This window comes from Triturus cristatus, chromosome 5_2 (assembly GCF_964204655.1).
Source record: "Triturus cristatus chromosome 5_2, aTriCri1.1, whole genome shotgun sequence".
In the NCBI taxonomy this organism is placed as follows: Eukaryota; Metazoa; Chordata; class Amphibia; order Caudata; family Salamandridae; genus Triturus; species Triturus cristatus.
In genome coordinates, this window is record NC_140588.1 from 574651478 (window position 1) to 574679299 (window position 27822).

At 53.4% G+C, this 27822-nt stretch overlaps 24 non-coding genes across 24 annotated transcripts; all 24 read right to left on the minus strand.

The window, feature by feature from the left end:
- Nucleotides 1-885: 885 nt before the first annotated feature.
- On the minus strand, nt 886-957 carry TRNAE-UUC (transfer RNA glutamic acid (anticodon UUC)). Its single transcript has one exon. It is a non-coding gene; the product is annotated as a tRNA-Glu (tRNA).
- Nucleotides 958-3111: 2154 nt separating this feature from the next.
- Nucleotides 3112-3183, minus strand: TRNAE-UUC (transfer RNA glutamic acid (anticodon UUC)). Its single transcript has one exon. It is a non-coding gene; the product is annotated as a tRNA-Glu (tRNA).
- Nucleotides 3184-4635: 1452 nt separating this feature from the next.
- Nucleotides 4636-4707, minus strand: TRNAE-CUC (transfer RNA glutamic acid (anticodon CUC)). Its single transcript has one exon. It is a non-coding gene; the product is annotated as a tRNA-Glu (tRNA).
- A 630-nt stretch (nt 4708-5337) lies between these two features.
- TRNAE-UUC (transfer RNA glutamic acid (anticodon UUC)) lies at nt 5338-5409 on the minus strand. The gene has a single exon. It is a non-coding gene; the product is annotated as a tRNA-Glu (tRNA).
- Nucleotides 5410-6861: 1452 nt separating this feature from the next.
- TRNAE-CUC (transfer RNA glutamic acid (anticodon CUC)) lies at nt 6862-6933 on the minus strand. The gene has a single exon. It is a non-coding gene; the product is annotated as a tRNA-Glu (tRNA).
- Nucleotides 6934-7563: 630 nt separating this feature from the next.
- TRNAE-UUC (transfer RNA glutamic acid (anticodon UUC)) lies at nt 7564-7635 on the minus strand. The gene has a single exon. It is a non-coding gene; the product is annotated as a tRNA-Glu (tRNA).
- Nucleotides 7636-9087: 1452 nt separating this feature from the next.
- On the minus strand, nt 9088-9159 carry TRNAE-CUC (transfer RNA glutamic acid (anticodon CUC)). Its single transcript has one exon. It is a non-coding gene; the product is annotated as a tRNA-Glu (tRNA).
- A 630-nt stretch (nt 9160-9789) lies between these two features.
- Nucleotides 9790-9861, minus strand: TRNAE-UUC (transfer RNA glutamic acid (anticodon UUC)). Its single transcript has one exon. It is a non-coding gene; the product is annotated as a tRNA-Glu (tRNA).
- Nucleotides 9862-11313: 1452 nt separating this feature from the next.
- TRNAE-CUC (transfer RNA glutamic acid (anticodon CUC)) lies at nt 11314-11385 on the minus strand. Its single transcript has one exon. It is a non-coding gene; the product is annotated as a tRNA-Glu (tRNA).
- A 630-nt stretch (nt 11386-12015) lies between these two features.
- TRNAE-UUC (transfer RNA glutamic acid (anticodon UUC)) lies at nt 12016-12087 on the minus strand. The gene has a single exon. It is a non-coding gene; the product is annotated as a tRNA-Glu (tRNA).
- Nucleotides 12088-13539: 1452 nt separating this feature from the next.
- On the minus strand, nt 13540-13611 carry TRNAE-CUC (transfer RNA glutamic acid (anticodon CUC)). Its single transcript has one exon. It is a non-coding gene; the product is annotated as a tRNA-Glu (tRNA).
- A 630-nt stretch (nt 13612-14241) lies between these two features.
- TRNAE-UUC (transfer RNA glutamic acid (anticodon UUC)) lies at nt 14242-14313 on the minus strand. Its single transcript has one exon. It is a non-coding gene; the product is annotated as a tRNA-Glu (tRNA).
- Nucleotides 14314-15765: 1452 nt separating this feature from the next.
- TRNAE-CUC (transfer RNA glutamic acid (anticodon CUC)) lies at nt 15766-15837 on the minus strand. Its single transcript has one exon. It is a non-coding gene; the product is annotated as a tRNA-Glu (tRNA).
- Nucleotides 15838-16467: 630 nt separating this feature from the next.
- Nucleotides 16468-16539, minus strand: TRNAE-UUC (transfer RNA glutamic acid (anticodon UUC)). The gene has a single exon. It is a non-coding gene; the product is annotated as a tRNA-Glu (tRNA).
- Nucleotides 16540-17985: 1446 nt separating this feature from the next.
- On the minus strand, nt 17986-18057 carry TRNAE-CUC (transfer RNA glutamic acid (anticodon CUC)). Its single transcript has one exon. It is a non-coding gene; the product is annotated as a tRNA-Glu (tRNA).
- A 630-nt stretch (nt 18058-18687) lies between these two features.
- On the minus strand, nt 18688-18759 carry TRNAE-UUC (transfer RNA glutamic acid (anticodon UUC)). Its single transcript has one exon. It is a non-coding gene; the product is annotated as a tRNA-Glu (tRNA).
- Nucleotides 18760-20211: 1452 nt separating this feature from the next.
- Nucleotides 20212-20283, minus strand: TRNAE-CUC (transfer RNA glutamic acid (anticodon CUC)). The gene has a single exon. It is a non-coding gene; the product is annotated as a tRNA-Glu (tRNA).
- A 630-nt stretch (nt 20284-20913) lies between these two features.
- TRNAE-UUC (transfer RNA glutamic acid (anticodon UUC)) lies at nt 20914-20985 on the minus strand. Its single transcript has one exon. It is a non-coding gene; the product is annotated as a tRNA-Glu (tRNA).
- Nucleotides 20986-22431: 1446 nt separating this feature from the next.
- On the minus strand, nt 22432-22503 carry TRNAE-CUC (transfer RNA glutamic acid (anticodon CUC)). Its single transcript has one exon. It is a non-coding gene; the product is annotated as a tRNA-Glu (tRNA).
- A 630-nt stretch (nt 22504-23133) lies between these two features.
- On the minus strand, nt 23134-23205 carry TRNAE-UUC (transfer RNA glutamic acid (anticodon UUC)). Its single transcript has one exon. It is a non-coding gene; the product is annotated as a tRNA-Glu (tRNA).
- Nucleotides 23206-24657: 1452 nt separating this feature from the next.
- Nucleotides 24658-24729, minus strand: TRNAE-CUC (transfer RNA glutamic acid (anticodon CUC)). The gene has a single exon. It is a non-coding gene; the product is annotated as a tRNA-Glu (tRNA).
- A 630-nt stretch (nt 24730-25359) lies between these two features.
- TRNAE-UUC (transfer RNA glutamic acid (anticodon UUC)) lies at nt 25360-25431 on the minus strand. The gene has a single exon. It is a non-coding gene; the product is annotated as a tRNA-Glu (tRNA).
- Nucleotides 25432-26883: 1452 nt separating this feature from the next.
- TRNAE-CUC (transfer RNA glutamic acid (anticodon CUC)) lies at nt 26884-26955 on the minus strand. The gene has a single exon. It is a non-coding gene; the product is annotated as a tRNA-Glu (tRNA).
- A 630-nt stretch (nt 26956-27585) lies between these two features.
- Nucleotides 27586-27657, minus strand: TRNAE-UUC (transfer RNA glutamic acid (anticodon UUC)). Its single transcript has one exon. It is a non-coding gene; the product is annotated as a tRNA-Glu (tRNA).
- Between the last annotated feature and the right edge of the window lie 165 nt (nt 27658-27822).

The window sequence follows — 27822 nt, forward strand, 5'->3', positions numbered from 1 at the left end:
CAAGAGCCTTGCACAAGAGATTTTCCTCCCGCCGAGGAAAGCAACTCAAAGGGAACCTTGCGAAAATCAAATTAGGAGCCAGATTGCGGGATGCTAGGCAAACTGTTTGTCAGAAAAGCAAATTCATTTTGAGAAGCCCTGACCTGCGGGAAGGAAAAGCATTCAAGGGCAGAAGAAGGACTGTTCCCTGACCGGGAATCGAACCCGGGCCGCAGCGGTGAGAGCGCCGAATCCTAACCACTAGACCACCAGGGAACCCAGAGCCATACAGCAAAAGTTCCTACACTGCTCTCCTAGTGACAAAGCTCATGGGGGCTGAAAGCATATTTTATTCTACAGCGAATATGAATCAGAACTTGAAAAAACACTCATGATTCCACCAGACTGTTTGTCACTTCCAAGCACAGGCCATCCCCTCCCCCGTGCTACTGAACCGACGAATTCCTGTACAATCGGGATCCCCGGGAAATCACAAGAGGGACACCTAGTGGCCGCTGATAGCTCAAAGACAGCTGGTACACCTTCTCACACCTACCTCGTTATTCAGCTTGCTGGAAGAATACATTGCGAATGACCGATTCAAGAGTGCAAGGGAGAAGAGTGCTCCAAAGTAGATGTATACATCGCAGCCGGGTTTTCCAGCAATTTACCTTTCTGATGAGCTGGTACTGCACTTTACGCCCACATAGAGCACCTGACTGGGTGGGGGACTGCGTGCGCATGAAGGTGGCTGAGGGCAATGGGAGCAAAGCAACCTGGGACACAGGGGACCCAGCCCCTTTCCTCTGCTTTCGTCTATAGGTCGGGGTGCCTTTTTAAGGACCTTCGATTAAAAAAAGCTGAGCTGCGTGGACAAATTACGCACGTCTACGTCTTAGAGGGATCTTCCCTGACCGGGAATCGAACCCGGGCCGCGGCGGTGAAAGCGCCGAATCCTAGCCACTAGACCACCAGGGAGGAGATGCTCTTGTGAGCCTGCCTTGCTCACTTCCTTATTGTGACTAAGCTAACTCCACTGTATAGATTGCCCATAAAGTACGAGTGGGGAAAAGTTAGGTGTCACACAGTGTGTTTGTCATAAGCAATTACCTTTATCCTCCTGCAAAAGCCTTTTTACTCTGCAATCACCTCTTGCTGGACAGCCTGCGCTGGAGCAGCCAGCATGAAAAGGGAGCTGAGTAAGGCAGGGCCTAGGGTCTCACCAGGGTGGCCGAGTGGTTAAGGCGTTGGACTTAAGATCCAATGGACAGTTGTCCGCATGGGTTCGAGCCCCATCCCTGGTATGGGTTTTCAGCGGGTGTGTAGGAACTTGCAGATGCTTTTTTAAAGCATTTTCCTCTGCCCTCCTCACCCTCCCAGTGCCCTTCCTTAACAGTCCCAATTCACGTCTCAGCTGTGGGGTCTGCTGCTACTCTGCACTTAGCATGGATGCTTCCCAAAGCAATGCAGTGCCACCTACGCAGAGCCCCTGCTTAGAGAAATACACCTCCTATGTCTTTTCCCACTGAAGGGAGCAGGAGGAAGTACTTGCTTCCTGGGGAACATGGGCCTGCCACTGGAATTTGTTAACCCGCCTCTTGCGGATTTCTCCCCTTTCTTTGATTTACACCTGCAGGCTCTCCCTTGCCATCGGAGCAGGATCTGCTGATGCAGGCCCGGCTGGATCAAATGTGCAAAGGCTTGTCCCCAGGCCTCGGGAAAAAATTGAGCAGAGATTCCCGCCTCCGCCTCCGCCTCCTCTTGCCTTCCGAACGGGCTTCCAAACGGGCAATGCCCTGACGGGTCCCCCACGCCCCATCCTGCCCATGCCCACACCCCTGTATATGAGGGTGACCCATGTCCCTCACCCTCCATGCTCGAACGGAAGACACGTGTGTCCTGAGGGGAGCGCCAGACAGGCATTTCTCCGGCCAGGCAGACCCCTGCAGCACCCGTTAGGCTCCAAAGCCTGTACATTCCCAAGATGCCACTGGTCACTATGCAAATCAGACAGCCCTGGCCACACCCTCTCCGCCGCTGGGCTCTGCTGCTTTCGGTACGTGCAGCTCAGCTTTTTCTTACCCTGAACCAGACTTCCGTTTCAGCAAAAAGGTGGGTTGCAGTGGGTCCGGGATGCCATTTGGAGACAAAGCCTGCGGCCCTGTCAAAGATGACTTCCTGCCGCACACCATGTGGTCAGAAGCCTACGAAAAGAAGCGCACCTCGGAATACAGAATCTCACTTCCTCAAGAGCCTTGCACAAGAGATTTTCCTCCCGCCGAGGAAAGCAACTCAAAGGGAACCTTGCGAAAATCAAATTAGGAGCCAGATTGCGGGATGCTAGGCAAACTGTTTGTCAGAAAAGCAAATTCATTTTGAGAAGCCCTGACCTGCGGGAAGGAAAAGCATTCAAGGGCAGAAGAAGGACTGTTACCTGACCGGGAATCGAACCCGGGCCGCAGCGGTGAGAGCGCCGAATCCTAACCACTAGACCACCAGGGAACCCAGAGCCATACAGCAAAAGTTCCTACACTGCTCTCCTAGTGACAAAGCTCATGGGGGCTGAAAGCATATTTTATTCTACAGCGAATATGAATCAGAACTTGAAAAAACACTCATGATTCCACCAGACTGTTTGTCACTTCCAAGCACAGGCCATCCCCTCCCCCGTGCTACTGAACCGACGAATTCCTGTACAATCGGGATCCCCGGGAAATCACAAGAGGGACACCTAGTGGCCGCTGATAGCTCAAAGACAGCTGGTACACCTTCTCACACCTACCTCGTTATTCAGCTTGCTGGAAGAATACATTGCGAATGACCGATTCAAGAGTGCAAGGGAGAAGAGTGCTCCAAAGTAGATGTATACATCGCAGCCGGGTTTTCCAGCAATTTACCTTTCTGATGAGCTGGTACTGCACTTTACGCCCACATAGAGCACCTGACTGGGTGGGGGACTGCGTGCGCATGAAGGTGGCTGAGGGCAATGGGAGCAAAGCAACCTGGGACACAGGGGACCCAGCCCCTTTCCTCTGCTTTCGTCTATAGGTCGGGGTGCCTTTTTAAGGACCTTCGATTAAAAAAAGCTGAGCTGCGTGGACAAATTACGCACGTCTACGTCTTAGAGGGATCTTCCCTGACCGGGAATCGAACCCGGGCCGCGGCGGTGAAAGCGCCGAATCCTAGCCACTAGACCACCAGGGAGGAGATGCTCTTGTGAGCCTGCCTTGCTCACTTCCTTATTGTGACTAAGCTAACTCCACTGTATAGATTGCCCATAAAGTACGAGTGGGGAAAAGTTAGGTGTCACACAGTGTGTTTGTCATAAGCAATTACCTTTATCCTCCTGCAAAAGCCTTTTTACTCTGCAATCACCTCTTGCTGGACAGCCTGCGCTGGAGCAGCCAGCATGAAAAGGGAGCTGAGTAAGGCAGGGCCTAGGGTCTCACCAGGGTGGCCGAGTGGTTAAGGCGTTGGACTTAAGATCCAATGGACAGTTGTCCGCATGGGTTCGAGCCCCATCCCTGGTATGGGTTTTCAGCGGGTGTGTAGGAACTTGCAGATGCTTTTTTAAAGCATTTTCCTCTGCCCTCCTCACCCTCCCAGTGCCCTTCCTTAACAGTCCCAATTCACGTCTCAGCTGTGGGGTCTGCTGCTACTCTGCACTTAGCATGGATGCTTCCCAAAGCAATGCAGTGCCACCTACGCAGAGCCCCTGCTTAGAGAAATACACCTCCTATGTCTTTTCCCACTGAAGGGAGCAGGAGGAAGTACTTGCTTCCTGGGGAACATGGGCCTGCCACTGGAATTTGTTAACCCACCTCTTGCGGATTTCTCCCCTTTCTTTGATTTACACCTGCAGGCTCTCCCTTGCCATCGGAGCAGGATCTGCTGATGCAGGCCCGGCTGGATCAAATGTGCAAAGGCTTGTCCCCAGGCCTCGGGAAAAAATTGAGCAGAGATTCCCGCCTCCGCCTCCGCCTCCTCTTGCCTTCCGAACGGGCTTCCAAACGGGCAATGCCCTGACGGGTCCCCCACGCCCCATCCTGCCCATGCCCACACCCCTGTATATGAGGGTGACCCATGTCCCTCACCCTCCATGCTCGAACGGAAGACACGTGTGTCCTGAGGGGAGCGCCAGACAGGCATTTCTCCGGCCAGGCAGACCCCTGCAGCACCCGTTAGGCTCCAAAGCCTGTACATTCCCAAGATGCCACTGGTCACTATGCAAATCAGACAGCCCTGGCCACACCCTCTCCGCCGCTGGGCTCTGCTGCTTTCGGTACGTGCAGCTCAGCTTTTTCTTACCCTGAACCAGACTTCCGTTTCAGCAAAAAGGTGGGTTGCAGTGGGTCCGGGATGCCATTTGGAGACAAAGCCTGCGGCCCTGTCAAAGATGACTTCCTGCCGCACACCATGTGGTCAGAAGCCTACGAAAAGAAGCGCACCTCGGAATACAGAATCTCACTTCCTCAAGAGCCTTGCACAAGAGATTTTCCTCCCGCCGAGGAAAGCAACTCAAAGGGAACCTTGCGAAAATCAAATTAGGAGCCAGATTGCGGGATGCTAGGCAAACTGTTTGTCAGAAAAGCAAATTCATTTTGAGAAGCCCTGACCTGCGGGAAGGAAAAGCATTCAAGGGCAGAAGAAGGACTGTTCCCTGACCGGGAATCGAACCCGGGCCGCGGCGGTGAGAGCGCCGAATCCTAACCACTAGACCACCAGGGAACCCACAGCCATACAGCAAAAGTTCCTACACTGCTCTCCTAGTGACAAAGCTCATGGGGGCTGAAAGCATATTTTATTCTACAGCGAATATGAATCAGAACTTGAAAAAACACTCATGATTCCACCAGACTGTTTGTCACTTCCAAGCACAGGCCATCCCCTCCCCCGTGCTACTGAACCGACGAATTCCTGTACAATCGGGATCCCCGGGAAATCACAAGAGGGACACCTAGTGGCCGCTGATAGCTCAAAGACAGCTGGTACACCTTCTCACATCTACCTCGTTATTCAGCTTGCTGGAAGAATACATTGCGAATGACCGATTCAAGAGTGCAAGGGAGAAGAGTGCTCCAAAGTAGATGTATACATCGCAGCCGGGTTTTCCAGCAATTTACCTTTCTGATGAGCTGGTACTGCACTTTACGCCCACATAGAGCACCTGACTGGGTGGGGGACTGCGTGCGCATGAAGGTGGCTGAGGGCAATGGGAGCAAAGCAACCTGGGACACAGGGGACCCAGCCCCTTTCCTCTGCTTTCGTCTATAGGTCGGGGTGCCTTTTTAAGGACCTTCGATTAAAAAAAGCTGAGCTGCGTGGACAAATTACGCACGTCTACGTCTTAGAGGGATCTTCCCTGACCGGGAATCGAACCCGGGCCGCGGCGGTGAAAGCGCCGAATCCTAGCCACTAGACCACCAGGGAGGAGATGCTCTTGTGAGCCTGCCTTGCTCACTTCCTTATTGTGACTAAGCTAACTCCACTGTATAGATTGCCCATAAAGTACGAGTGGGGAAAAGTTAGGTGTCACACAGTGTGTTTGTCATAAGCAATTACCTTTATCCTCCTGCAAAAGCCTTTTTACTCTGCAATCACCTCTTGCTGGACAGCCTGCGCTGGAGCAGCCAGCATGAAAAGGGAGCTGAGTAAGGGAGGGCCTAGGGTCTCACCAGGGTGGCCGAGTGGTTAAGGCGTTGGACTTAAGATCCAATGGACAGTTGTCCGCATGGGTTCGAGCCCCATCCCTGGTATGGGTTTTCAGCGGGTGTGTAGGAACTTGCAGATGCTTTTTTAAAGCATTTTCCTCTGCCCTCCTCACCCTCCCAGTGCCCTTCCTTAACAGTCCCAATTCACGTCTCAGCTGTGGGGTCTGCTGCTACTCTGCACTTAGCATGGATGCTTCCCAAAGCAATGCAGTGCCACCTACGCAGAGCCCCTGCTTAGAGAAATACACCTCCTATGTCTTTTCCCACTGAAGGGAGCAGGAGGAAGTACTTGCTTCCTGGGGAACATGGGCCTGCCACTGGAATTTGTTAACTCGCCTCTTGCGGATTTCTCCCCTTTCTTTGATTTACACCTGCAGGCTCTCCCTTGCCATCGGAGCAGGATCTGCTGATGCAGGCCCGGCTGGATCAAATGTGCAAAGGCTTGTCCCCAGGCCTCGGGAAAAAATTGAGCAGAGATTCCCGCCTCCGCCTCCGCCTCCTCTTGCCTTCCGAACGGGCTTCCAAACGGGCAATGCCCTGACGGGTCCCCCACGCCCCATCCTGCCCATGCCCACACCCCTGTATATGAGGGTGACCCATGTCCCTCACCCTCCATGCTCGAACGGAAGACACGTGTGTCCTGAGGGGAGCGCCAGACAGGCATTTCTCCGGCCAGGCAGACCCCTGCAGCACCCGTTAGGCTCCAAAGCCTGTACATTCCCAAGATGCCACTGGTCACTATGCAAATCAGACAGCCCTGGCCACACCCTCTCCGCCGCTGGGCTCTGCTGCTTTCGGTACGTGCAGCTCAGCTTTTTCTTACCCTGAACCAGACTTCCGTTTCAGCAAAAAGGTGGGTTGCAGTGGGTCCGGGATGCCATTTGGAGACAAAGCCTGCGGCCCTGTCAAAGATGACTTCCTGCCGCACACCATGTGGTCAGAAGCCTACGAAAAGAAGCGCACCTCGGAATACAGAATCTCACTTCCTCAAGAGCCTTGCACAAGAGATTTTCCTCCCGCCGAGGAAAGCAACTCAAAGGGAACCTTGCGAAAATCAAATTAGGAGCCAGATTGCGGGATGCTAGGCAAACTGTTTGTCAGAAAAGCAAATTCATTTTGAGAAGCCCTGACCTGCGGGAAGGAAAAGCATTCAAGGGCAGAAGAAGGACTGTTCCCTGACCGGGAATCGAACCCGGGCCGCGGCGGTGAGAGCGCCGAATCCTAACCACTAGACCACCAGGGAACCCAGAGCCATACAGCAAAAGTTCCTACACTGCTCTCCTAGTGACAAAGCTCATGGGGGCTGAAAGCATATTTTATTCTACAGCGAAGATGAATCAGAACTTGAAAAAACACTCATGATTCCACCAGACTGTTTGTCACTTCCAAGCACAGGCCATCCCCTCCCCCGTGCTACTGAACCGACGAATTCCTGTACAATCGGGATCCCCGGGAAATCACAAGAGGAACACCTAGTGGCCGCTGATAGCTCAAAGACAGCTGGTACACCTTCTCACACCTACCTCGTTATTCAGCTTGCTGGAAGAATACATTGCGAATGACCGATTCAAGAGTGCAAGGGAGAAGAGTGCTCCAAAGTAGATGTATACATCGCAGCCGGGTTTTCCAGCAATTTACCTTTCTGATGAGCTGGTACTGCACTTTACGCCCACATAGAGCACCTGACTGGGTGGGGGACTGCGTGCGCATGAAGGTGGCTGAGGGCAATGGGAGCAAAGCAACCTGGGACACAGGGGACCCAGCCCCTTTCCTCTGCTTTCGTCTATAGGTCGGGGTGCCTTTTTAAGGACCTTCGATTAAAAAAAGCTGAGCTGCGTGGACAAATTACGCACGTCTACGTCTTAGAGGGATCTTCCCTGACCGGGAATCGAACCCGGGCCGCGGCGGTGAAAGCGCCGAATCCTAGCCACTAGACCACCAGGGAGGAGATGCTCTTGTGAGCCTGCCTTGCTCACTTCCTTATTGTGACTAAGCTAACTCCACTGTATAGATTGCCCATAAAGTACGAGTGGGGAAAAGTTAGGTGTCACACAGTGTGTTTGTCATAAGCAATTACCTTTATCCTCCTGCAAAAGCCTTTTTACTCTGCAATCACCTCTTGCTGGACAGCCTGCGCTGGAGCAGCCAGCATGAAAAGGGAGCTGAGTAAGGCAGGGCCTAGGGTCTCACCAGGGTGGCCGAGTGGTTAAGGCGTTGGACTTAAGATCCAATGGACAGTTGTCCGCATGGGTTCGAGCCCCATCCCTGGTATGGGTTTTCAGCGGGTGTGTAGGAACTTGCAGATGCTTTTTTAAAGCATTTTCCTCTGCCCTCCTCACCCTCCCAGTGCCCTTCCTTAACAGTCCCAATTCACGTCTCAGCTGTGGGGTCTGCTGCTACTCTGCACTTAGCATGGATGCTTCCCAAAGCAATGCAGTGCCACCTACGCAGAGCCCCTGCTTAGAGAAATACACCTCCTATGTCTTTTCCCACTGAAGGGAGCAGGAGGAAGTACTTGCTTCCTGGGGAACATGGGCCTGCCACTGGAATTTGTTAACCCGCCTCTTGCGGATTTCTCCCCTTTCTTTGATTTACACCTGCAGGCTCTCCCTTGCCATCGGAGCAGGATCTGCTGATGCAGGCCCGGCTGGATCAAATGTGCAAAGGCTTGTCCCCAGGCCTCGGGAAAAAATTGAGCAGAGATTCCCGCCTCCGCCTCCGCCTCCTCTTGCCTTCCGAACGGGCTTCCAAACGGGCAATGCCCTGACGGGTCCCCCACGCCCCATCCTGCCCATGCCCACACCCCTGTATATGAGGGTGACCCATGTCCCTCACCCTCCATGCTCGAACGGAAGACACGTGTGTCCTGAGGGGAGCGCCAGACAGGCATTTCTCCGGCCAGGCAGACCCCTGCAGCACCCGTTAGGCTCCAAAGCCTGTACATTCCCAAGATGCCACTGGTCACTATGCAAATCAGACAGCCCTGGCCACACCCTCTCCGCCGCTGGGCTCTGCTGCTTTCGGTACGTGCAGCTCAGCTTTTTCTTACCCTGAACCAGACTTCCGTTTCAGCAAAAAGGTGGGTTGCAGTGGGTCCGGGATGCCATTTGGAGACAAAGCCTGCGGCCCTGTCAAAGATGACTTCCTGCCGCACACCATGTGGTCAGAAGCCTACGAAAAGAAGCGCACCTCGGAATACAGAATCTCACTTCCTCAAGAGCCTTGCACAAGAGATTTTCCTCCCGCCGAGGAAAGCAACTCAAAGGGAACCTTGCGAAAATCAAATTAGGAGCCAGATTGCGGGATGCTAGGCAAACTGTTTGTCAGAAAAGCAAATTCATTTTGAGAAGCCCTGACCTGCGGGAAGGAAAAGCATTCAAGGGCAGAAGAAGGACTGTTCCCTGACCGGGAATCGAACCCGGGCCGCGGCGGTGAGAGCGCCGAATCCTAACCACTAGACCACCAGGGAACCCACAGCCATACAGCAAAAGTTCCTACACTGCTCTCCTAGTGACAAAGCTCATGGGGGCTGAAAGCATATTTTATTCTACAGCGAATATGAATCAGAACTTGAAAAAACACTCATGATTCCACCAGACTGTTTGTCACTTCCAAGCACAGGCCATCCCCTCCCCCGTGCTACTGAACCGACGAATTCCTGTACAATCGGGATCCCCGGGAAATCACAAGAGGGACACCTAGTGGCCGCTGATAGCTCAAAGACAGCTGGTACACCTTCTCACATCTACCTCGTTATTCAGCTTGCTGGAAGAATACATTGCGAATGACCGATTCAAGAGTGCAAGGGAGAAGAGTGCTCCAAAGTAGATGTATACATCGCAGCCGGGTTTTCCAGCAATTTACCTTTCTGATGAGCTGGTACTGCACTTTACGCCCACATAGAGCACCTGACTGGGTGGGGGACTGCGTGCGCATGAAGGTGGCTGAGGGCAATGGGAGCAAAGCAACCTGGGACACAGGGGACCCAGCCCCTTTCCTCTGCTTTCGTCTATAGGTCGGGGTGCCTTTTTAAGGACCTTCGATTAAAAAAAGCTGAGCTGCGTGGACAAATTACGCACGTCTACGTCTTAGAGGGATCTTCCCTGACCGGGAATCGAACCCGGGCCGCGGCGGTGAAAGCGCCGAATCCTAGCCACTAGACCACCAGGGAGGAGATGCTCTTGTGAGCCTGCCTTGCTCACTTCCTTATTGTGACTAAGCTAACTCCACTGTATAGATTGCCCATAAAGTACGAGTGGGGAAAAGTTAGGTGTCACACAGTGTGTTTGTCATAAGCAATTACCTTTATCCTCCTGCAAAAGCCTTTTTACTCTGCAATCACCTCTTGCTGGACAGCCTGCGCTGGAGCAGCCAGCATGAAAAGGGAGCTGAGTAAGGGAGGGCCTAGGGTCTCACCAGGGTGGCCGAGTGGTTAAGGCGTTGGACTTAAGATCCAATGGACAGTTGTCCGCATGGGTTCGAGCCCCATCCCTGGTATGGGTTTTCAGCGGGTGTGTAGGAACTTGCAGATGCTTTTTTAAAGCATTTTCCTCTGCCCTCCTCACCCTCCCAGTGCCCTTCCTTAACAGTCCCAATTCACGTCTCAGCTGTGGGGTCTGCTGCTACTCTGCACTTAGCATGGATGCTTCCCAAAGCAATGCAGTGCCACCTACGCAGAGCCCCTGCTTAGAGAAATACACCTCCTATGTCTTTTCCCACTGAAGGGAGCAGGAGGAAGTACTTGCTTCCTGGGGAACATGGGCCTGCCACTGGAATTTGTTAACTCGCCTCTTGCGGATTTCTCCCCTTTCTTTGATTTACACCTGCAGGCTCTCCCTTGCCATCGGAGCAGGATCTGCTGATGCAGGCCCGGCTGGATCAAATGTGCAAAGGCTTGTCCCCAGGCCTCGGGAAAAAATTGAGCAGAGATTCCCGCCTCCGCCTCCGCCTCCTCTTGCCTTCCGAACGGGCTTCCAAACGGGCAATGCCCTGACGGGTCCCCCACGCCCCATCCTGCCCATGCCCACACCCCTGTATATGAGGGTGACCCATGTCCCTCACCCCCCATGCTCGAACGGAAGACACGTGTGTCCTGAGGGGAGCGCCAGACAGGCATTTCTCCGGCCAGGCAGACCCCTGCAGCACCCGTTAGGCTCCAAAGCCTGTACATTCCCAAGATGCCACTGGTCACTATGCAAATCAGACAGCCCTGGCCACACCCTCTCCGCCGCTGGGCTCTGCTGCTTTCGGTACGTGCAGCTCAGCTTTTTCTTACCCTGAACCAGACTTCCGTTTCAGCAAAAAGGTGGGTTGCAGTGGGTCCGGGATGCCATTTGGAGACAAAGCCTGCGGCCCTGTCAAAGATGACTTCCTGCCGCACACCATGTGGTCAGAAGCCTACGAAAAGAAGCGCACCTCGGAATACAGAATCTCACTTCCTCAAGAGCCTTGCACAAGAGATTTTCCTCCCGCCGAGGAAAGCAACTCAAAGGGAACCTTGCGAAAATCAAATTAGGAGCCAGATTGCGGGATGCTAGGCAAACTGTTTGTCAGAAAAGCAAATTCATTTTGAGAAGCCCTGACCTGCGGGAAGGAAAAGCATTCAAGGGCAGAAGAAGGACTGTTCCCTGACCGGGAATCGAACCCGGGCCGCGGCGGTGAGAGCGCCGAATCCTAACCACTAGACCACCAGGGAACCCAGAGCCATACAGCAAAAGTTCCTACACTGCTCTCCTAGTGACAAAGCTCATGGGGGCTGAAAGCATATTTTATTCTACAGCGAATATGAATCAGAACTTGAAAAAACACTCATGATTCCACCAGACTGTTTGTCACTTCCAAGCACAGGCCATCCCCTCCCCCGTGCTACTGAACCGACGAATTCCTGTACAATCGGGATCCCCGGGAAATCACAAGAGGAACACCTAGTGGCCGCTGATAGCTCAAAGACAGCTGGTACACCTTCTCACACCTACCTCGTTATTCAGCTTGCTGGAAGAATACATTGCGAATGACCGATTCAAGAGTGCAAGGGAGAAGAGTGCTCCAAAGTAGATGTATACATCGCAGCCGGGTTTTCCAGCAATTTACCTTTCTGATGAGCTGGTACTGCACTTTACGCCCACATAGAGCACCTGACTGGGTGGGGGACTGCGTGCGCATGAAGGTGGCTGAGGGCAATGGGAGCAAAGCAACCTGGGACACAGGGGACCCAGCCCCTTTCCTCTGCTTTCGTCTATAGGTCGGGGTGCCTTTTTAAGGACCTTCGATTAAAAAAAGCTGAGCTGCGTGGACAAATTACGCACGTCTACGTCTTAGAGGGATCTTCCCTGACCGGGAATCGAACCCGGGCCGCGGCGGTGAAAGCGCCGAATCCTAGCCACTAGACCACCAGGGAGGAGATGCTCTTGTGAGCCTGCCTTGCTCACTTCCTTATTGTGACTAAGCTAACTCCACTGTATAGATTGCCCATAAAGTACGAGTGGGGAAAAGTTAGGTGTCACACAGTGTGTTTGTCATAAGCAATTACCTTTATCCTCCTGCAAAAGCCTTTTTACTCTGCAATCACCTCTTGCTGGACAGCCTGCGCTGGAGCAGCCAGCATGAAAAGGGAGCTGAGTAAGGCAGGGCCTAGGGTCTCACCAGGGTGGCCGAGTGGTTAAGGCGTTGGACTTAAGATCCAATGGACAGTTGTCCGCATGGGTTCGAGCCCCATCCCTGGTATGGGTTTTCAGCGGGTGTGTAGGAACTTGCAGATGCTTTTTTAAAGCATTTTCCTCTGCCCTCCTCACCCTCCCAGTGCCCTTCCTTAACAGTCCCAATTCACGTCTCAGCTGTGGGGTCTGCTGCTACTCTGCACTTAGCATGGATGCTTCCCAAAGCAATGCAGTGCCACCTACGCAGAGCCCCTGCTTAGAGAAATACACCTCCTATGTCTTTTCCCACTGAAGGGAGCAGGAGGAAGTACTTGCTTCCTGGGGAACATGGGCCTGCCACTGGAATTTGTTAACCCGCCTCTTGCGGATTTCTCCCCTTTCTTTGATTTACACCTGCAGGCTCTCCCTTGCCATCGGAGCAGGATCTGCTGATGCAGGCCCGGCTGGATCAAATGTGCAAAGGCTTGTCCCCAGGCCTCGGGAAAAAATTGAGCAGAGATTCCCGCCTCCGCCTCCGCCTCCTCTTGCCTTCCGAACGGGCTTCCAAACGGGCAATGCCCTGACGGGTCCCCCACGCCCCATCCTGCCCATGCCCACACCCCTGTATATGAGGGTGACCCATGTCCCTCACCCTCCATGCTCGAACGGAAGACACGTGTGTCCTGAGGGGAGCGCCAGACAGGCATTTCTCCGGCCAGGCAGACCCCTGCAGCACCCGTTAGGCTCCAAAGCCTGTACATTCCCAAGATGCCACTGGTCACTATGCAAATCAGACAGCCCTGGCCACACCCTCTCCGCCGCTGGGCTCTGCTGCTTTCGGTACGTGCAGCTCAGCTTTTTCTTACCCTGAACCAGACTTCCGTTTCAGCAAAAAGGTGGGTTGCAGTGGGTCCGGGATGCCATTTGGAGACAAAGCCTGCGGCCCTGTCAAAGATGACTTCCTGCCGCACACCATGTGGTCAGAAGCCTACGAAAAGAAGCGCACCTCGGAATACAGAATCTCACTTCCTCAAGAGCCTTGCACAAGAGATTTTCCTCCCGCCGAGGAAAGCAACTCAAAGGGAACCTTGCGAAAATCAAATTAGGAGCCAGATTGCGGGATGCTAGGCAAACTGTTTGTCAGAAAAGCAAATTCATTTTGAGAAGCCCTGACCTGCGGGAAGGAAAAGCATTCAAGGGCAGAAGAAGGACTGTTCCCTGACCGGGAATCGAACCCGGGCCGCGGCGGTGAGAGCGCCGAATCCTAACCACTAGACCACCAGGGAACCCAGAGCCATACAGCAAAAGTTCCTACACTGCTCTCCTAGTGACAAAGCTCATGGGGGCTGAAAGCATATTTTATTCTACAGCGAATATGAATCAGAACTTGAAAAAACACTCATGATTCCACCAGACTGTTTGTCACTTCCAAGCACAGGCCATCCCCTCCCCCGTGCTACTGAACCGACGAATTCCTGTACAATCGGGATCCCCGGGAAATCACAAGAGGGACACCTAGTGGCCGCTGATAGCTCAAAGACAGCTGGTACACCTTCTCACACCTACCTCGTTATTCAGCTTGCTGGAAGAATACATTGCGAATGACCGATTCAAGAGTGCAAGGGAGAAGAGTGCTCCAAAGTAGATGTATACATCGCAGCCGGGTTTTCCAGCAATTTACCTTTCTGATGAGCTGGTACTGCACTTTACGCCCACATAGAGCACCTGACTGGGTGGGGGACTGCGTGCGCATGAAGGTGGCTGAGGGCAATGGGAGCAAAGCAACCTGGGACACAGGGGACCCAGCCCCTTTCCTCTGCTTTCGTCTATAGGTCGGGGTGCCTTTTTAAGGACCTTCGATTAAAAAAAGCTGAGCTGCGTGGACAAATTACGCACGTCTACGTCTTAGAGGGATCTTCCCTGACCGGGAATCGAACCCGGGCCGCGGCGGTGAAAGCGCCGAATCCTAGCCACTAGACCACCAGGGAGGAGATGCTCTTGTGAGCCTGCCTTGCTCACTTCCTTATTGTGACTAAGCTAACTCCACTGTATAGATTGCCCATAAAGTACGAGTGGGGAAAAGTTAGGTGTCACACAGTGTGTTTGTCATAAGCAATTACCTTTATCCTCCTGCAAAAGCCTTTTTACTCTGCAATCACCTCTTGCTGGACAGCCTGCGCTGGAGCAGCCAGCATGAAAAGGGAGCTGAGTAAGGCAGGGCCTAGGGTCTCACCAGGGTGGCCGAGTGGTTAAGGCGTTGGACTTAAGATCCAATGGACAGTTGTCCGCATGGGTTCGAGCCCCATCCCTGGTATGGGTTTTCAGCGGGTGTGTAGGAACTTGCAGATGCTTTTTTAAAGCATTTTCCTCTGCCCTCCTCACCCTCCCAGTGCCCTTCCTTAACAGTCCCAATTCACGTCTCAGCTGTGGGGTCTGCTGCTACTCTGCACTTAGCATGGATGCTTCCCAAAGCAATGCAGTGCCACCTACGCAGAGCCCCTGCTTAGAGAAATACACCTCCTATGTCTTTTCCCACTGAAGGGAGCAGGAGGAAGTACTTGCTTCCTGGGGAACATGGGCCTGCCACTGGAATTTGTTAACCCGCCTCTTGCGGATTTCTCCCCTTTCTTTGATTTACACCTGCAGGCTCTCCCTTGCCATCGGAGCAGGATCTGCTGATGCAGGCCCGGCTGGATCAAATGTGCAAAGGCTTGTCCCCAGGCCTCGGGAAAAAATTGAGCAGAGATTCCCGCCTCCGCCTCCGCCTCCTCTTGCCTTCCGAACGGGCTTCCAAACGGGCAATGCCCTGACGGGTCCCCCACGCCCCATCCTGCCCATGCCCACACCCCTGTATATGAGGGTGACCCATGTCCCTCACCCTCCATGCTCGAACGGAAGACACGTGTGTCCTGAGGGGAGCGCCAGACAGGCATTTCTCCGGCCAGGCAGACCCCTGCAGCACCCGTTAGGCTCCAAAGCCTGTACATTCCCAAGATGCCACTGGTCACTATGCAAATCAGACAGCCCTGGCCACACCCTCTCCGCCGCTGGGCTCTGCTGCTTTCGGTACGTGCAGCTCAGCTTTTTCTTACCCTGAACCAGACTTCCGTTTCAGCAAAAAGGTGGGTTGCAGTGGGTCCGGGATGCCATTTGGAGACAAAGCCTGCGGCCCTGTCAAAGATGACTTCCTGCCGCACACCATGTGGTCAGAAGCCTACGAAAAGAAGCGCACCTCGGAATACAGAATCTCACTTCCTCAAGAGCCTTGCACAAGAGATTTTCCTCCCGCCGAGGAAAGCAACTCAAAGGGAACCTTGCGAAAATCAAATTAGGAGCCAGATTGCGGGATGCTAGGCAAACTGTTTGTCAGAAAAGCAAATTCATTTTGAGAAGCCCTGACCTGCGGGAAGGAAAAGCATTCAAGGGCAGAAGAAGGACTGTTCCCTGACCGGGAATCGAACCCGGGCCGCGGCGGTGAGAGCGCCGAATCCTAACCACTAGACCACCAGGGAACCCACAGCCATACAGCAAAAGTTCCTACACTGCTCTCCTAGTGACAAAGCTCATGGGGGCTGAAAGCATATTTTATTCTACAGCGAATATGAATCAGAACTTGAAAAAACACTCATGATTCCACCAGACTGTTTGTCACTTCCAAGCACAGGCCATCCCCTCCCCCGTGCTACTGAACCGACGAATTCCTGTACAATCGGGATCCCCGGGAAATCACAAGAGGGACACCTAGTGGCCGCTGATAGCTCAAAGACAGCTGGTACACCTTCTCACACCTACCTCGTTATTCAGCTTGCTGGAAGAATACATTGCGAATGACCGATTCAAGAGTGCAAGGGAGAAGAGTGCTCCAAAGTAGATGTATACATCGCAGCCGGGTTTTCCAGCAATTTACCTTTCTGATGAGCTGGTACTGCACTTTACGCCCACATAGAGCACCTGACTGGGTGGGGGACTGCGTGCGCATGAAGGTGGCTGAGGGCAATGGGAGCAAAGCAACCTGGGACACAGGGGACCCAGCCCCTTTCCTCTGCTTTCGTCTATAGGTCGGGGTGCCTTTTTAAGGACCTTCGATTAAAAAAAGCTGAGCTGCGTGGACAAATTACGCACGTCTACGTCTTAGAGGGATCTTCCCTGACCGGGAATCGAACCCGGGCCGCGGCGGTGAAAGCGCCGAATCCTAGCCACTAGACCACCAGGGAGGAGATGCTCTTGTGAGCCTGCCTTGCTCACTTCCTTATTGTGACTAAGCTAACTCCACTGTATAGATTGCCCATAAAGTACGAGTGGGGAAAAGTTAGGTGTCACACAGTGTGTTTGTCATAAGCAATTACCTTTATCCTCCTGCAAAAGCCTTTTTACTCTGCAATCACCTCTTGCTGGACAGCCTGCGCTGGAGCAGCCAGCATGAAAAGGGAGCTGAGTAAGGCAGGGCCTAGGGTCTCACCAGGGTGGCCGAGTGGTTAAGGCGTTGGACTTAAGATCCAATGGACAGTTGTCCGCATGGGTTCGAGCCCCATCCCTGGTATGGGTTTTCAGCGGGTGTGTAGGAACTTGCAGATGCCTTTTTAAAGCATTTTCCTCTGCCCTCCTCACCCTCCCAGTGCCCTTCCTTAACAGTCCCAATTCACGTCTCAGCTGTGGGGTCTGCTGCTACTCTGCACTTAGCATGGATGCTTCCCAAAGCAATGCAGTGCCACCTACGCAGAGCCCCTGCTTAGAGAAATACACCTCCTATGTCTTTTCCCACTGAAGGGAGCAGGAGGAAGTACTTGCTTCCTGGGGAACATGGGCCTGCCACTGGAATTTGTTAACCCGCCTCTTGCGGATTTCTCCCCTTTCTTTGATTTACACCTGCAGGCTCTCCCTTGCCATCGGAGCAGGATCTGCTGATGCAGGCCCGGCTGGATCAAATGTGCAAAGGCTTGTCCCCAGGCCTCGGGAAAAAATTGAGCAGAGATTCCCGCCTCCGCCTCCTCTTGCCTTCCGAACGGGCTTCCAAACGGGCAATACCCTGACGGGTCCCCCACGCCCCATCCTGCCCATGCCCACACCCCTGTATATGAGGGTGACCCATGTCCCTCACCCTCCATGCTCGAACGGAAGACACGTGTGTCCTGAGGGGAGCGCCAGACAGGCATTTCTCCGGCCAGGCAGACCCCTGCAGCACCCGTTAGGCTCCAAAGCCTGTACATTCCCAAGATGCCACTGGTCACTATGCAAATCAGACAGCCCTGGCCACACCCTCTCCGCCGCTGGGCTCTGCTGCTTTCGGTACGTGCAGCTCAGCTTTTTCTTACCCTGAACCAGACTTCCGTTTCAGCAAAAAGGTGGGTTGCAGTGGGTCCGGGATGCCATTTGGAGACAAAGCCTGCGGCCCTGTCAAAGATGACTTCCTGCCGCACACCATGTGGTCAGAAGCCTACGAAAAGAAGCGCACCTCGGAATACAGAATCTCACTTCCTCAAGAGCCTTGCACAAGAGATTTTCCTCCCGCCGAGGAAAGCAACTCAAAGGGAACCTTGCGAAAATCAAATTAGGAGCCAGATTGCGGGATGCTAGGCAAACTGTTTGTCAGAAAAGCAAATTCATTTTGAGAAGCCCTGACCTGCGGGAAGGAAAAGCATTCAAGGGCAGAAGAAGGACTGTTCCCTGACCGGGAATCGAACCCGGGCCGCGGCGGTGAGAGCGCCGAATCCTAACCACTAGACCACCAGGGAACCCAGAGCCATACAGCAAAAGTTCCTACACTGCTCTCCTAGTGACAAAGCTCATGGGGGCTGAAAGCATATTTTATTCTACAGCGAATATGAATCAGAACTTGAAAAAACACTCATGATTCCACCAGACTGTTTGTCACTTCCAAGCACAGGCCATCCCCTCCCCCGTGCTACTGAACCGACGAATTCCTGTACAATCGGGATCCCCGGGAAATCACAAGAGGGACACCTAGTGGCCGCTGATAGCTCAAAGACAGCTGGTACACCTTCTCACACCTACCTCGTTATTCAGCTTGCTGGAAGAATACATTGCGAATGACCGATTCAAGAGTGCAAGGGAGAAGAGTGCTCCAAAGTAGATGTATACATCGCAGCCGGGTTTTCCAGCAATTTACCTTTCTGATGAGCTGGTACTGCACTTTACGCCCACATAGAGCACCTGACTGGGTGGGGGACTGCGTGCGCATGAAGGTGGCTGAGGGCAATGGGAGCAAAGCAACCTGGGACACAGGGGACCCAGCCCCTTTCCTCTGCTTTCGTCTATAGGTCGGGGTGCCTTTTTAAGGACCTTCGATTAAAAAAAGCTGAGCTGCGTGGACAAATTACGCACGTCTACGTCTTAGAGGGATCTTCCCTGACCGGGAATCGAACCCGGGCCGCGGCGGTGAAAGCGCCGAATCCTAGCCACTAGACCACCAGGGAGGAGATGCTCTTGTGAGCCTGCCTTGCTCACTTCCTTATTGTGACTAAGCTAACTCCACTGTATAGATTGCCCATAAAGTACGAGTGGGGAAAAGTTAGGTGTCACACAGTGTGTTTGTCATAAGCAATTACCTTTATCCTCCTGCAAAAGCCTTTTTACTCTGCAATCACCTCTTGCTGGACAGCCTGCGCTGGAGCAGCCAGCATGAAAAGGGAGCTGAGTAAGGCAGGGCCTAGGGTCTCACCAGGGTGGCCGAGTGGTTAAGGCGTTGGACTTAAGATCCAATGGACAGTTGTCCGCATGGGTTCGAGCCCCATCCCTGGTATGGGTTTTCAGCGGGTGTGTAGGAACTTGCAGATGCTTTTTTAAAGCATTTTCCTCTGCCCTCCTCACCCTCCCAGTGCCCTTCCTTAACAGTCCCAATTCACGTCTCAGCTGTGGGGTCTGCTGCTACTCTGCACTTAGCATGGATGCTTCCCAAAGCAATGCAGTGCCACCTACGCAGAGCCCCTGCTTAGAGAAATACACCTCCTATGTCTTTTCCCACTGAAGGGAGCAGGAGGAAGTACTTGCTTCCTGGGGAACATGGGCCTGCCACTGGAATTTGTTAACCCGCCTCTTGCGGATTTCTCCCCTTTCTTTGATTTACACCTGCAGGCTCTCCCTTGCCATCGGAGCAGGATCTGCTGATGCAGGCCCGGCTGGATCAAATGTGCAAAGGCTTGTCCCCAGGCCTCGGGAAAAAATTGAGCAGAGATTCCCGCCTCCGCCTCCGCCTCCTCTTGCCTTCCGAACGGGCTTCCAAACGGGCAATGCCCTGACGGGTCCCCCACGCCCCATCCTGCCCATGCCCACACCCCTGTATATGAGGGTGACCCATGTCCCTCACCCTCCATGCTCGAACGGAAGACACGTGTGTCCTGAGGGGAGCGCCAGACAGGCATTTCTCCGGCCAGGCAGACCCCTGCAGCACCCGTTAGGCTCCAAAGCCTGTACATTCCCAAGATGCCACTGGTCACTATGCAAATCAGACAGCCCTGGCCACACCCTCTCCGCCGCTGGGCTCTGCTGCTTTCGGTACGTGCAGCTCAGCTTTTTCTTACCCTGAACCAGACTTCCGTTTCAGCAAAAAGGTGGGTTGCAGTGGGTCCGGGATGCCATTTGGAGACAAAGCCTGCGGCCCTGTCAAAGATGACTTCCTGCCGCACACCATGTGGTCAGAAGCCTACGAAAAGAAGCGCACCTCGGAATACAGAATCTCACTTCCTCAAGAGCCTTGCACAAGAGATTTTCCTCCCGCCGAGGAAAGCAACTCAAAGGGAACCTTGCGAAAATCAAATTAGGAGCCAGATTGCGGGATGCTAGGCAAACTGTTTGTCAGAAAAGCAAATTCATTTTGAGAAGCCCTGACCTGCGGGAAGGAAAAGCATTCAAGGGCAGAAGAAGGACTGTTCCCTGACCGGGAATCGAACCCGGGCCGCGGCGGTGAGAGCGCCGAATCCTAACCACTAGACCACCAGGGAACCCACAGCCATACAGCAAAAGTTCCTACACTGCTCTCCTAGTGACAAAGCTCATGGGGGCTGAAAGCATATTTTATTCTACAGCGAATATGAATCAGAACTTGAAAAAACACTCATGATTCCACCAGACTGTTTGTCACTTCCAAGCACAGGCCATCCCCTCCCCCGTGCTACTGAACCGACGAATTCCTGTACAATCGGGATCCCCGGGAAATCACAAGAGGGACACCTAGTGGCCGCTGATAGCTCAAAGACAGCTGGTACACCTTCTCACACCTACCTCGTTATTCAGCTTGCTGGAAGAATACATTGCGAATGACCGATTCAAGAGTGCAAGGGAGAAGAGTGCTCCAAAGTAGATGTATACATCGCAGCCGGGTTTTCCAGCAATTTACCTTTCTGATGAGCTGGTACTGCACTTTACGCCCACATAGAGCACCTGACTGGGTGGGGGACTGCGTGCGCATGAAGGTGGCTGAGGGCAATGGGAGCAAAGCAACCTGGGACACAGGGGACCCAGCCCCTTTCCTCTGCTTTCGTCTATAGGTCGGGGTGCCTTTTTAAGGACCTTCGATTAAAAAAAGCTGAGCTGCGTGGACAAATTACGCACGTCTACGTCTTAGAGGGATCTTCCCTGACCGGGAATCGAACCCGGGCCGCGGCGGTGAAAGCGCCGAATCCTAGCCACTAGACCACCAGGGAGGAGATGCTCTTGTGAGCCTGCCTTGCTCACTTCCTTATTGTGACTAAGCTAACTCCACTGTATAGATTGCCCATAAAGTACGAGTGGGGAAAAGTTAGGTGTCACACAGTGTGTTTGTCATAAGCAATTACCTTTATCCTCCTGCAAAAGCCTTTTTACTCTGCAATCACCTCTTGCTGGACAGCCTGCGCTGGAGCAGCCAGCATGAAAAGGGAGCTGAGTAAGGCAGGGCCTAGGGTCTCACCAGGGTGGCCGAGTGGTTAAGGCGTTGGACTTAAGATCCAATGGACAGTTGTCCGCATGGGTTCGAGCCCCATCCCTGGTATGGGTTTTCAGCGGGTGTGTAGGAACTTGCAGATGCCTTTTTAAAGCATTTTCCTCTGCCCTCCTCACCCTCCCAGTGCCCTTCCTTAACAGTCCCAATTCACGTCTCAGCTGTGGGGTCTGCTGCTACTCTGCACTTAGCATGGATGCTTCCCAAAGCAATGCAGTGCCACCTACGCAGAGCCCCTGCTTAGAGAAATACACCTCCTATGTCTTTTCCCACTGAAGGGAGCAGGAGGAAGTACTTGCTTCCTGGGGAACATGGGCCTGCCACTGGAATTTGTTAACCCGCCTCTTGCGGATTTCTCCCCTTTCTTTGATTTACACCTGCAGGCTCTCCCTTGCCATCGGAGCAGGATCTGCTGATGCAGGCCCGGCTGGATCAAATGTGCAAAGGCTTGTCCCCAGGCCTCGGGAAAAAATTGAGCAGAGATTCCCGCCTCCGCCTCCTCTTGCCTTCCGAACGGGCTTCCAAACGGGCAATACCCTGACGGGTCCCCCACGCCCCATCCTGCCCATGCCCACACCCCTGTATATGAGGGTGACCCATGTCCCTCACCCTCCATGCTCGAACGGAAGACACGTGTGTCCTGAGGGGAGCGCCAGACAGGCATTTCTCCGGCCAGGCAGACCCCTGCAGCACCCGTTAGGCTCCAAAGCCTGTACATTCCCAAGATGCCACTGGTCACTATGCAAATCAGACAGCCCTGGCCACACCCTCTCCGCCGCTGGGCTCTGCTGCTTTCGGTACGTGCAGCTCAGCTTTTTCTTACCCTGAACCAGACTTCCGTTTCAGCAAAAAGGTGGGTTGCAGTGGGTCCGGGATGCCATTTGGAGACAAAGCCTGCGGCCCTGTCAAAGATGACTTCCTGCCGCACACCATGTGGTCAGAAGCCTACGAAAAGAAGCGCACCTCGGAATACAGAATCTCACTTCCTCAAGAGCCTTGCACAAGAGATTTTCCTCCCGCCGAGGAAAGCAACTCAAAGGGAACCTTGCGAAAATCAAATTAGGAGCCAGATTGCGGGATGCTAGGCAAACTGTTTGTCAGAAAAGCAAATTCATTTTGAGAAGCCCTGACCTGCGGGAAGGAAAAGCATTCAAGGGCAGAAGAAGGACTGTTCCCTGACCGGGAATCGAACCCGGGCCGCGGCGGTGAGAGCGCCGAATCCTAACCACTAGACCACCAGGGAACCCAGAGCCATACAGCAAAAGTTCCTACACTGCTCTCCTAGTGACAAAGCTCATGGGGGCTGAAAGCATATTTTATTCTACAGCGAATATGAATCAGAACTTGAAAAAACACTCATGATTCCACCAGACTGTTTGTCACTTCCAAGCACAGGCCATCCCCTCCCCCGTGCTACTGAACCGACGAATTCCTGTACAATCGGGATCCCCGGGAAATCACAAGAGGGACACCTAGTGGCCGCTGATAGCTCAAAGACAGCTGGTACACCTTCTCACACCTACCTCGTTATTCAGCTTGCTGGAAGAATACATTGCGAATGACCGATTCAAGAGTGCAAGGGAGAAGAGTGCTCCAAAGTAGATGTATACATCGCAGCCGGGTTTTCCAGCAATTTACCTTTCTGATGAGCTGGTACTGCACTTTACGCCCACATAGAGCACCTGACTGGGTGGGGGACTGCGTGCGCATGAAGGTGGCTGAGGGCAATGGGAGCAAAGCAACCTGGGACACAGGGGACCCAGCCCCTTTCCTCTGCTTTCGTCTATAGGTCGGGGTGCCTTTTTAAGGACCTTCGATTAAAAAAAGCTGAGCTGCGTGGACAAATTACGCACGTCTACGTCTTAGAGGGATCTTCCCTGACCGGGAATCGAACCCGGGCCGCGGCGGTGAAAGCGCCGAATCCTAGCCACTAGACCACCAGGGAGGAGATGCTCTTGTGAGCCTGCCTTGCTCACTTCCTTATTGTGACTAAGCTAACTCCACTGTATAGATTGCCCATAAAGTACGAGTGGGGAAAAGTTAGGTGTCACACAGTGTGTTTGTCATAAGCAATTACCTTTATCCTCCTGCAAAAGCCTTTTTACTCTGCAATCACCTCTTGCTGGACAGCCTGCGCTGGAGCAGCCAGCATGAAAAGGGAGCTGAGTAAGGCAGGGCCTAGGGTCTCACCAGGGTGGCCGAGTGGTTAAGGCGTTGGACTTAAGATCCAATGGACAGTTGTCCGCATGGGTTCGAGCCCCATCCCTGGTATGGGTTTTCAGCGGGTGTGTAGGAACTTGCAGATGCTTTTTTAAAGCATTTTCCTCTGCCCTCCTCACCCTCCCAGTGCCCTTCCTTAACAGTCCCAATTCACGTCTCAGCTGTGGGGTCTGCTGCTACTCTGCACTTAGCATGGATGCTTCCCAAAGCAATGCAGTGCCACCTACGCAGAGCCCCTGCTTAGAGAAATACACCTCCTATGTCTTTTCCCACTGAAGGGAGCAGGAGGAAGTACTTGCTTCCTGGGGAACATGGGCCTGCCACTGGAATTTGTTAACCCGCCTCTTGCGGATTTCTCCCCTTTCTTTGATTTACACCTGCAGGCTCTCCCTTGCCATCGGAGCAGGATCTGCTGATGCAGGCCCGGCTGGATCAAATGTGCAAAGGCTTGTCCCCAGGCCTCGGGAAAAAATTGAGCAGAGATTCCCGCCTCCGCCTCCGCCTCCTCTTGCCTTCCGAACGGGCTTCCAAACGGGCAATGCCCTGACGGGTCCCCCACGCCCCATCCTGCCCATGCCCACACCCCTGTATATGAGGGTGACCCATGTCCCTCACCCTCCATGCTCGAACGGAAGACACGTGTGTCCTGAGGGGAACGCCAGACAGGCATTTCTCCGGCCAGGCAGACCCCTGCAGCACCCGTTAGGCTCCAAAGCCTGTACATTCCCAAGATGCCACTGGTCACTATGCAAATCAGACAGCCCTGGCCACACCCTCTCCGCCGCTGGGCTCTGCTGCTTTCGGTACGTGCAGCTCAGCTTTTTCTTACCCTGAACCAGACTTCCGTTTCAGCAAAAAGGTGGGTTGCAGTGGGTCCGGGATGCCATTTGGAGACAAAGCCTGCGGCCCTGTCAAAGATGACTTCCTGCCGCACACCATGTGGTCAGAAGCCTACGAAAAGAAGCGCACCTCGGAATACAGAATCTCACTTCCTCAAGAGCCTTGCACAAGAGATTTTCCTCCCGCCGAGGAAAGCAACTCAAAGGGAACCTTGCGAAAATCAAATTAGGAGCCAGATTGCGGGATGCTAGGCAAACTGTTTGTCAGAAAAGCAAATTCATTTTGAGAAGCCCTGACCTGCGGGAAGGAAAAGCATTCAAGGGCAGAAGAAGGACTGTTCCCTGACCGGGAATCGAACCCGGGCCGCGGCGGTGAGAGCGCCGAATCCTAACCACTAGACCACCAGGGAACCCACAGCCATACAGCAAAAGTTCCTACACTGCTCTCCTAGTGACAAAGCTCATGGGGGCTGAAAGCATATTTTATTCTACAGCGAATATGAATCAGAACTTGAAAAAACACTCATGATTCCACCAGACTGTTTGTCACTTCCAAGCACAGGCCATCCCCTCCCCCGTGCTACTGAACCGACGAATTCCTGTACAATCGGGATCCCCGGGAAATCACAAGAGGGACACCTAGTGGCCGCTGATAGCTCAAAGACAGCTGGTACACCTTCTCACATCTACCTCGTTATTCAGCTTGCTGGAAGAATACATTGCGAATGACCGATTCAAGAGTGCAAGGGAGAAGAGTGCTCCAAAGTAGATGTATACATCGCAGCCGGGTTTTCCAGCAATTTACCTTTCTGATGAGCTGGTACTGCACTTTACGCCCACATAGAGCACCTGACTGGGTGGGGGACTGCGTGCGCATGAAGGTGGCTGAGGGCAATGGAGGCAAAGCAACCTGGGACACAGGGGACCCAGCCCCTTTCCTCTGCTTTCGTCTATAGGTCGGGGTGCCTTTTTAAGGACCTTCGATTAAAAAAAGCTGAGCTGCGTGGACAAATTACGCACGTCTACGTCTTAGAGGGATCTTCCCTGACCGGGAATCGAACCCGGGCCGCGGCGGTGAAAGCGCCGAATCCTAGCCACTAGACCACCAGGGAGGAGATGCTCTTGTGAGCCTGCCTTGCTCACTTCCTTATTGTGACTAAGCTAACTCCACTGTATAGATTGCCCATAAAGTACGAGTGGGGAAAAGTTAGGTGTCACACAGTGTGTTTGTCATAAGCAATTACCTTTATCCTCCTGCAAAAGCCTTTTTACTCTGCAATCACCTCTTGCTGGACAGCCTGCGCTGGAGCAGCCAGCATGAAAAGGGAGCTGAGTAAGGGAGGGCCTAGGGTCTCACCAGGGTGGCCGAGTGGTTAAGGCGTTGGACTTAAGATCCAATGGACAGTTGTCCGCATGGGTTCGAGCCCCATCCCTGGTATGGGTTTTCAGCGGGTGTGTAGGAACTTGCAGATGCTTTTTTAAAGCATTTTCCTCTGCCCTCCTCACCCTCCCAGTGCCCTTCCTTAACAGTCCCAATTCACGTCTCAGCTGTGGGGTCTGCTGCTACTCTGCACTTAGCATGGATGCTTCCCAAAGCAATGCAGTGCCACCTACGCAGAGCCCCTGCTTAGAGAAATACACCTCCTATGTCTTTTCCCACTGAAGGGAGCAGGAGGAAGTACTTGCTTCCTGGGGAACATGGGCCTGCCACTGGAATTTGTTAACCCGCCTCTTGCGGATTTCTCCCCTTTCTTTGATTTACACCTGCAGGCTCTCCCTTGCCATCGGAGCAGGATCTGCTGATGCAGGCCCGGCTGGATCAAATGTGCAAAGGCTTGTCCCCAGGCCTCGGGAAAAAATTGAGCAGAGATTCCCGCCTCCGCCTCCGCCTCCTCTTGCCTTCCGAACGGGCTTCCAAACGGGCAATGCCCTGACGGGTCCCCCACGCCCCATCCTGCCCATGCCCACACCCCTGTATATGAGGGTGACCCATGTCCCTCACCCTCCATGCTCGAACGGAAGACACGTGTGTCCTGAGGGGAGCGCCAGACAGGCATTTCTCCGGCCAGGCAGACCCCTGCAGCACCCGTTAGGCTCCAAAGCCTGTACATTCCCAAGATGCCACTGGTCACTATGCAAATCAGACAGCCCTGGCCACACCCTCTCCGCCGCTGGGCTCTGCTGCTTTCGGTACGTGCAGCTCAGCTTTTTCTTACCCTGAACCAGACTTCCGTTTCAGCAAAAAGGTGGGTTGCAGTGGGTCCGGGATGCCATTTGGAGACAAAGCCTGCGGCCCTGTCAAAGATGACTTCCTGCCGCACACCATGTGGTCAGAAGCCTACGAAAAGAAGCGCACCTCGGAATACAGAATCTCACTTCCTCAAGAGCCTTGCACAAGAGATTTTCCTCCCGCCGAGGAAAGCAACTCAAAGGGAACCTTGCGAAAATCAAATTAGGAGCCAGATTGCGGGATGCTAGGCAAACTGTTTGTCAGAAAAGCAAATTCATTTTGAGAAGCCCTGACCTGCGGGAAGGAAAAGCATTCAAGGGCAGAAGAAGGACTGTTCCCTGACCGGGAATCGAACCCGGGCCGCGGCGGTGAGAGCGCCGAATCCTAACCACTAGACCACCAGGGAACCCAGAGCCATACAGCAAAAGTTCCTACACTGCTCTCCTAGTGACAAAGCTCATGGGGGCTGAAAGCATATTTTATTCTACAGCGAATATGAATCAGAACTTGAAAAAACACTCATGATTCCACCAGACTGTTTGTCACTTCCAAGCACAGGCCATCCCCTCCCCCGTGCTACTGAACCGACGAATTCCTGTACAATCGGGATCCCCGGGAAATCACAAGAGGGACACCTAGTGGCCGCTGATAGCTCAAAGACAGCTGGTACACCTTCTCACACCTACCTCGTTATTCAGCTTGCTGGAAGAATACATTGCGAATGACCGATTCAAGAGTGCAAGGGAGAAGAGTGCTCCAAAGTAGATGTATACATCGCAGCCGGGTTTTCCAGCAATTTACCTTTCTGATGAGCTGGTACTGCACTTTACGCCCACATAGAGCACCTGACTGGGTGGGGGACTGCGTGCGCATGAAGGTGGCTGAGGGCAATGGGAGCAAAGCAACCTGGGACACAGGGGACCCAGCCCCTTTCCTCTGCTTTCGTCTATAGGTCGGGGTGCCTTTTTAAGGACCTTCGATTAAAAAAAGCTGAGCTGCGTGGACAAATTACGCACGTCTACGTCTTAGAGGGATCTTCCCTGACCGGGAATCGAACCCGGGCCGCGGCGGTGAAAGCGCCGAATCCTAGCCACTAGACCACCAGGGAGGAGATGCTCTTGTGAGCCTGCCTTGCTCACTTCCTTATTGTGACTAAGCTAACTCCACTGTATAGATTGCCCATAAAGTACGAGTGGGGAAAAGTTAGGTGTCACACAGTGTGTTTGTCATAAGCAATTACCTTTATCCTCCTGCAAAAGCCTTTTTACTCTGC